The following is a 9,347-nucleotide window of genomic DNA, read 5'->3' as shown; positions in this document are numbered from 1 at the left end:
ACCTCCTCAGAAGGTAAGAGATTTCTGGAGTTTCCTAGGCTTAGCAGGATATTATAGAAGATTTATTAAAGACTTCAGTAAGCTAGCCTCGCCATTGTTTTTCCTCTTAGCAAAAGATGTTGAGTTTAAATGGACTGACGACTGTTAGAGGGCTCTGAATGAATTAAAGGATAAGTTGGTGTCCGCCCCGATCTTGAGAGGTCCAAACTGGGCCCTACCTTTCCACATCCACACTGATGCCTCGAACAAAGCCATAGGGGCAACCTTAGGACAAGTTGAACAAAAACTTCCATATGCCATATACTTTGTCAGCAAAAACTTATCCAAGGCAGAAATGAATTATACTGTAACTGAGAAAGAGTTCTTGGCCGTGGTCCATTCCCTGAACAAGTTCCGACACTACATCACTGGCTATCAAACATTTGTACATACTGATCATGCTGCAATTAGATATTTAATGAATAAACCTGATGTGAATGCTCGTATTATTAGATGGTTACTTTTGTTGCAGCAGTTTGATTTGACTATCATTGATAAACCAGGTAAAGAAAATGTTGTTGTTGACTTCTTGTCTAGATTGGATCTACCTGCAAGTGAAGATGGAACAGTGGATGACCAGATGCCTGATGAACATCTGTTCGCTATCTCAGTACTCTCTCCCTAGTTTGCTGATATAGCAAACTACCTGGTCTCAGCACAGTTCCCTTCGCATCTATCCTCAAAAGAGAAGAGCAGAATCGTGAGGAAAAGTGCCTCATTCACTTGGATCGGGGGTAACCTGTTCAAACTTGGCCCTGATCAGATCTTAAGGCGTTGTGTAAGGGAGGAGGAAGTCTTTGACATCCTCCTAACCTGTCACGATGGGCCTTGTGGAGGGAATTTTGCAGCCAAGAGGACTGCCTTCAAAATTCTACAGGCAGGCTACTATTGGCCCACGCTTCATCAAGATGTCAGAAGATATATCAGCCAATGTGACCGATGCCAAAGGATGGGGAAACCGACTCCAAGGGACGAAATGCCTCTCCAACCTCAAGTGACTCTTGAGCCATTTGAGAAGTGGGGTATGGATTTTGTGGGTCCTATCAACCCTCCTTCAAGGAAAAGGTCTTACATCATTGTGTGCACAGACTATCTGACAAAGTGGGCGGAAACCAAGGCAATCAAAGCAGCGACAGAAGAAAAGGTGGCTAAGTTTTTAAGGGAAAACATCTTCTACAAATTTGGCTACCCAAGAGAGTTAGTCATCGATCAAGGAAGCCAGTTCACCTCCAACTTAATTGAAGACTTGCTCGCTCATCACAAGATCAAGCATAGGACTTCCACCCCATATCATCCTCAAGCAAATGGGTAGGTGGAAGTCACCAATAGAGCATTAGAAGGGATTTTGACTAAGGTGGTGAGCAGCAGCAGAAAGGATTGGGCAGATCGCCTGGTTGAGGCCACTTGGGCTTACAACACCACTTGGAAGACCACAACCGGTTTCACACCTTATGAGCTGGTCTATGGGAAGAGAGCTTTGCTGTCAATCGAGTTTGAGTACAACACATTGAGGATGGCAGCCCAGCTGGACCTAGATCTCAGCCATGCTCAACAAGAAAGGTTATTGTAGCTGAATGGGTTAGATGAACACCGAATGCAGGCCCTCCTTCACTCAGAGGAAGATATGGCATGACCGGCACCTCGATGACAAACAATTCTAGTCGGGAGATTGGGCACTGCTGTATGATTCCAGGCATAAGGATTTCAAGGGGAAGCTGAGGACAAGATGGCTAGGACCCTATGCAGTGGAGAAGTGTAATGACAATGGTTCTGTCCTTATCCGGACCATTGATGAAGAAGCCATCCCCATGCTCGTCAATGGGCATCGACTAAAGATCTACAGGAAACCTCTTTCAAGGCAAGAGTTCATCAAAACTGTGGAAAAATCAGTGATGGTCATAGAGAAGGGTTCTGCCTCTGTTTTGGGCATACCCTGAGCATCCTTATATATATATATATATATATATCTATATAAAATAAAAAATAAAAATAAAAATGCAAATAAAAAAGAAGATCCTTGGGTGAAAACCTTTCTGAGGCGCCCAAGGCAGATGGTAGGGGTGAAAACCTCATTGAGGCGCCCCTGCTGTCTCTCTGAAAAAGAATCAGAATAAAAAGATCCTTGGGTGAAAACCTCTCTGAGGCACCCAAGGCAGATAGTAGGGGTGAAAACCTCATTGAGGCGCCCCTGCTGTCTCTTAAAAAAAAAAAAAAAAGAGAAAAAAGAAAAAGAAAAAAAAGGAAAAAAAAAGGAAGAAACAGAAAAAACAGGTTTAATCTCTGGAAATTGTTGCAGGTTGTAGGGACACAATGCAAAAAGGAGGCCTCGCAACTCAAGGACAAGGGTCCCTACCAAGCTACCAGGCAACCTCACAAACACTCCCTCCATGAACACTCATTTCTTCCAAGGTTTGGACGCAATCTAGTTATAGTTTAGCCTTCTACAGGAAGCTACAGGACTTTCTACAGGAAGTTCTGTGTTTCTACAGGAAACATCCTGTAGAGCCTTTGGGCGGGCCAGGACCGATTATGAAGAAGAATGTGAAGCTTGAAGTCCGTTGAGGAGGCATGCAACCACTCTTTTCTTCCATCCTCCACTTGTTTCACCTCCTTTCACCACCATTGCTACCATATGGTCAAAATATACCTGCACAGCCATACCAGAACTTTGTTTTCTCAGATAAAAGGAAAATTTTTAAGTGGGAAATAAAGCATGCAGAGGCTCACACACTTTACCTGTCAAGGCAATCTCAGGACCCTGCACCTGTGAACGCGACTCAATTATTTCGGCATGCACCCCAGGAGGAGAAACGGCTACAGGATGTCCTACAGGAATCCTGTAGCAGCTGATCCGGCTAGAGCACATACCATGGAGACACCAGCGGCTCATGAAGCCAGTGCATGCAGCATTCACCACCAGGAAATCGGGTCTCAAGGTCTCATAGCCAGCAGCAGTCAATGAAGAGGAGCTCCAGCGCCCGTGCACGAAGCAGCAGCAAGCAGATCCAGCATTCCTCGTCCTGAAGCCTGAGAAAACCCACGTCCACGGCCGCACAGGTAAGTGCCTAACCTTATTTCGTCAAATTACATAAGCTATACTCTAAATGTGCATGACTGTGAGAATGAACGTATTGAACAAGTTAGGTAGCCATTCAACTGGCCACCACAACCAGTCCGACGGCCTCATCGGATCCGAATGGCTTTGGTTATGTCGAAAAGACGGGAAATTGACACGTGGGAAGTGTCCAGTCGGAGAGAAGCCGCAGTCTAACAGAAATGGCGGCGGTGAATGCAGAGGGAAGAATTCGGCGGTCAGGGACATGCTGTGGGATGATGGCGGTGACGTCGGCCAACGGATCGACTGGGACAGCTCATCCCCATGCCATGAATTCCGCAGCAATTCAAAATCGGCCGGTTGGATCACTTATGATGCACTGCAGTCATTTACTCACAACCGTTTTGCAGCCGAGTACGCATCCTCAATCCTCTGAAGGTTGTTAACCCGAGTTCTCGGCCTGTTCTAACATCCTTTTGCTGCTCAGAAAGTCCAGAACCACTGTAACATTCTCCAGAAACTGTGCACGAGTTCTACAGCAAGCTGCGCTACAAGGAGCCCGGCATTACGGAGAAGCTTGGACTGTTCATGTCGAGGGTGGCGATTCTTAGTGAGTAGGCCTGAACATAACTCTCCCATGCAAATAATTCAAAAGGTGGTGAATTCGACGTGTTGAGAGGGTAGGGAAATGTGAATAAAGTCTGTGTATGAATGCAAAAGCCATTTTCTTATCGCTGCATGAAATTGTCGTCATGGTCCACATGCGAGATTTTCTCCAGGATTTTGAATTAAATTGAGCCACTGTCAAGGCTCACCACCAGTGGGAAATTGTGAATTTTTTATGACTGTGTGCATAACAGAGGCATAGCTCTACACTCTGTGTAGAAAAATCCCGAAGCTCTCCTTCTGTACACGAGCAGGCAAGTTCAGAACAACGAAAACATGTTTTTACCATGCCGGGAGGGTTCATTAGAAAAGAGCCTTCGGACTCCAAGAAACTACGGGAAACCCCTGAGGTGGTGGACTTGTTTTCCCGTGCACACTGGATGTCATTCTGTGACAAGCTTCAAGGTCACGATGACGAAATTACAGAAGAATTCTTAAGGTCCTTGAAGCCGAAGTCAAAGACATTGGCCGTTGTCAACTTCAGAGGATTGACCCTCAGACTCACCCCACAGCTCATTAGCAGAGTAACTGATCTACCAATGGGGGTACCCTGGGATAAGGAGGAGAGGAAATTGGGTCAGAAAGCTAAAAAAGAGTTCTTCTTGCCAGAGGAACAATTTTCAGAGGACAAAAATGGAGTTCGAAGAACTAACCTACAGCCGTTCTGGAGTGAAGTCAGCCTCCAAATTATGAAGTATATTACGTGTGAGGGGCGATTTAGCATCGTGTATGGCTATCATTTCCGGTTGCTCACAGAACTCAGGCACCAAATGGACCTACCCTCAACACAAAAGTTGAGCATCCCTTACTTCCTCCTGCAGTCCATGATTGAGTGTGCCCCCAAACTGAGAGAGGGAACGCCAGACCAGCTAGCCCATCATGGGCTTATCAAGCTCCTCGTGGAAGATGCACTCCACACTTACACCGTCCCTCTCTCCTGGGAAACTTTTCGGAATATGTCTAAGGATGATGACATCCGAATTTTGGTCGAGGAGCTCACTTCCTCCAGTAGCGAGGAGAAGGAGCACACTCAGGCAAAGAAGAAAGATAAAGGACAAGAAACCCCGGGCAAAACACCAAAGAAAGAACAGAAGGGAACACAAGGAAAAAGCCAAGCTGCCAAAACAGGGGGTGGTAAAACCACACCAACACCCAGGGAGAAAAGACTACAGAGCAGGGTAAAAAGGACTGAAAATGTCCATGCCAGTGAGGGCACCTCTAAGGCAGCCTCAACCAAGTTAAAAGAAAAAGCACCCTCAGCCAAGCAGGCTAAAACCGTGTCGTCTGTTTCTACAGGAAATTTAAAAATGGCTTCTACAGGAAGCCAGAAATCAGCCACTACAGGACTTTCTACAGGAAGTCCTGAAAAAGGGAAGCAGAAGGAGAAATCGGCCGAAATTCTAGCTAGGGAGGTAGCAGCTGTGCTGGCCACCCTAGGTACCTCTCCCAAGCCAAAGGAAAAACGAAAGAGGGAGACTCCTCTGTATTTCAAAGCGAGAAGAAGTGTAAGAATTAAAACCGGCAGACCCCAACCTCCATCCAAAGACCCAATTACCATTGAAGACACCCCTACCTTGCCAAAGGAGAAGTCCCCCTCCAAAGTATTAGTCACTTATGAACGGGGGAGCCCGAAGACATCTACCTGGAGGGAGAGAATGGAAAGATTGGGTTCACAAGCCTCTCTACAGGATGCTGAAGCCATTCTACAGGAAACATTAGCCAGGCTCAAGGAGACCGAAAGAATGGAAGGGGAGGCAGCCAAATCACCACAAAAGGAAGAAGAGGTAGAGCACATTATGGAACCTAGCCCCCAACCCAGCTTCGGCTCTTATTATAACTTCTTGGAGGCCGGAAAAGTCATTCCACAGAAACTCACAGTGCCGCTTTTCTTTGCATTAGAGGAAGAAAGAGTGAGGAACCACACATGGATGAGAATAGCCAAGTCTAAAGGAGTAGCAGATATAGGTCCCTTGGAGGATCAACTCAAGGAGGCAAGAAGAGAATTGGCTATGGCAAAACATGTGGGAAACTGCCAGCGAGTATTTCTACAGGAAGAAAATGAGAAGCTCAAACAACAGCTACAGCTACAAGGACAGAGGCAAGAAGAGGACACAGTAGCCAAGGACACCACAGTAGAACCTCAAGAAAAAGAAGGAATGCAAGCTGATCATTGAGGAACTAAACTAGCAACTACAGGAAAGAGAATTGTAGGCAGGCATAGAGATACAATCTCTAAAACAGCAGGTGCAAGAAAAGGAGGCACAACTAGCCTGCATGGCCAGTTGGGCAATGGACGCTCTGCAATGTAGGCAGTCGGCCAAATCCTATGGCCTATACCTGCGGGACCAGTGGCTGCAATTCCAAATTAACACATTGGCACAGAGGGGTATCTCCCAAATCCAAAACCCCCAGCAGTTCACTGATTTATGTAACAACAGTTCATTAGAGGACAAGGCCAAGCTATCAAAGTTCTACCTTCATAATTTGGCCCTTCCAGATGTAACCTTATGGGACCCCAACACAAAAGTAGGGGATATGCAGCTGATGGCAATGACCTCATGGTTAAACCACGAAGAAAAGAGAGCGGCAGAGGTAAAAAATGTCATGAACCGAGAACTACATTAACCACTGCTGATTAGAGCAGAGCCAAGGGACCCCACAGCAATGATATCAGCCCACCAGCACTTAGCAACCAACTCTCAGGCTTTATTAGAATACATGGATCGGCAGGCTCAAGCCATAGCACACTTCGAGGATATGGAGCGGTTGTTAGGGGACAATTGTGTTCATGCTTGCACCCGTAGGTGGAAAACATTGTCCCACAGCCTCAAAATCAGGGAATATCACACTCCAACTAGAATGAGGGAGGCCTTGGCATGGGTGCCTCTCTACAAGAAGTCTATGCAGAACCTCCAGGCCAGCTGGATTGGCCTCAAGCTAAGTCCACCTTTGCTTTTGGGATTGTTAGAAGGAAGCACAGAAAAAGAAGAGCATAAGCAGTGGGAAGAGGTGGAAAGGAAGGCCAGATTCCATGACAGTGAGGAGGATACTACTTCAAAAGCCTGGGATGTGAGGGTGGTGATTAAAGCAATGAAAGACGAGGAGCTGGACTAGTTGCTCAGGGATGAGCAACCCTTTTAGCAGGGGGGTGATGATGAGCCCCAAATTTGGTAACTTGTTGGGCTCATTTGGCCTAATTATCCTTGTTCAATCCTTCATTTTTCATAGCTTATGCATTATTTTTCAGTATGTTTATGTCATTTGTACGAATAAGGGTAGTCACTCTTCCTAGGTGGCTAACACGTGCTCATTTCAGGTTTTTTTGACACATGTTGGAGCAAAACCGAGCAATCATGGGCTAGCAGACAGCCAAGCTTGGGTTGAGGATTCGTAGGAGGGTTGTCTATGGCATTAAATAGCCTTCCTCTGGATCTTCACCCCCAACTCCAAGCTACAAAGGCCACCAAAACCGGATCTAGAAGACAGCCAAGCAAATTTTGGAAGGAGCTGTCTACTCACAGTTTGGGCAGCCAAGCCCCATAGATTTAGGAGGCCAGCTAGGGCCCTCGTGGTGTATAAATTTTAAGGCCTCAGCCTTCGTGAGGGACTTTTGGAAACTCTTGCATATTTTGCACTACAGTGCTGCTAGCTTTATTTTGTTCTCTTGTAGCCATTTTTGGCATAACTCTTGACTTATGATCATGTTTTGATAATGAGAAGCAGTCCGATTTTATCTCAACTCTGAGTTTTCTATAGGAGCCATAGCTCTTGGGGTTGGGCCCAACCTGAGAGCCTAGGGCTTCCTTCTTTGTATTGTTACCTTTCCTTTATGCATCGTTATTTTCCTTTTATGAATTTAAAACGTATTTCTCTTGGGCAGATTTAGTTGTGTTGGTTAAATAGGTCACTGGTTATGAATAGAATTGCTTCAGATGTTTAAAATAGATTGGTAGGATAATAACAGATAAATCTCCAATAAAAGGGTCAACAACACTCTCAGTTTCACCTCATCCTTATTGGATCAGGGGCTGGAATTGAAGAAATAGTGCTGCCCCAACAAAAACACTAGTTTGCTTTACCATGCAATCCTTAGTGTACTGTTTTCATTTGTAGAAGTTAGTTATGGGTTCTGATCTCTGAAATGTTTCTTTGCATGATTGATGTACATGGTTCTCTTTACAAATAAAGCTGCTGTTCATTCGTTTCATTGACAGTTAGATTAGATTAGCTAGGACTTTGATTATTTGTAGGATTTTTGTTGATTCGGTTGAATGTACACCGTGCAGGGCATCTCTACCACTCTCTCATCCACCTAAGCTTCATCAAGGCCAGCTGTTCCCTCTCCTAGTTAGGTTCCTCATTTCACACCTGCCCTTTTTCCCACGTAACCCTACCTTCTTGCTCCATCATTGTCTCAGCCGTCTTGGGGCCAAGTTAGCCTTCTACACCATCTCACCTCTCCATCCATCAGTCCCTGGGTCACTCCAGGTCCCCATCCTACCTCCCTATCCATTCATGCATCTTCCCTCACTCACCCATCCTCTAAAATCCCCTTTTTAAACATCTTGTAGAAATTTCTGAACATCCTGTAGAAATCTCTGAACATCCTGTAGAACCCCTGCAGACTTCCTGTAGAAGCTCCCAAATGAGGTTTCTTGATAGCCAAACTTTGTGGAACTCTCCGGAAGGGTGTTAGGGACTCCTTAGACCCTCTCTGAACCATCCCAACCTTTTCTAAGCATTTCTCCTCCTTGATCCACCCCTGCACAGTAAAAGTCAGTCAAAAGCACATGCATGATAATTCTAATAACTTATTCAAAAATACAAAAAGATGTTTTCTTCAGGTAGAGGTAGTCTAGACACATGTATTTTACCTTCATAGAAGTAATGGCATCTCTTTTAGCAGTTTGCAGTCTCTCCTTTGCATCAATAGGACTAGCTGGTAGAATTAGGGTTTGCCAGGGTTTGCGTTTTCCTTCAGTTTTTCAATCTCTTTTTGCAAATAGATTAGCTTCCTTCGAGTTAGCTTTCATCCATCAATTAAAAAGCTTCTTCTAAGAGCTCATAGAAGTTGTCTTAAGCTCCTAATGGACTTGTGCCAGCTGACCAAGTGACAGCTGCGGCAAGAGCTAGTACTTGTGCATACAGCACCGTCGCTTCCAAGCTTGTTACGAACTACCGGGTTGATAAAAGTAAAGAAGGGAGTCCCAGGAGTTGCAGCATTATTGCTGCAATACTGGAGCCCAGCACCAGGCATCCTGTTGGAGGAGAGAGAAAAGGCCCGCCTGCCCTTGGTTTTTCATTGATTTCCTTTGTAAATATTTCTTTGGCCCTCCCGACGCTTTACCACTAATCGTATCTCAAATCGCAATATTACAAATTTTTGGAGTTGTAACCCTGTCGGCACACCGATTCACCAATCGCCGCTGTGCCTGGACCACATGAATTGTACTTTAGTACCTTTAGGGTCATCATCATTATCAGTGACTCCTCTCGCGTCTATTAACAACTTACATTATTGGCTGGTAATCAGACAAGGTCTTTCCATGTTCGAATTTAGAACATCTTTTCACATGGATCGACTTGT

This window comes from Pinus tabuliformis, chromosome X, assembly GCF_031772625.1.
Source record: "Pinus tabuliformis cultivar Carrire ecotype Pingquan chromosome X, CPIR1, whole genome shotgun sequence".
NCBI classification, from domain to species: Eukaryota; Viridiplantae; Streptophyta; class Pinopsida; order Pinales; family Pinaceae; genus Pinus; species Pinus tabuliformis.
The sequence above is the reverse complement of the archived record's forward strand: the minus strand, read 5'-3'. Positions refer to the sequence as shown.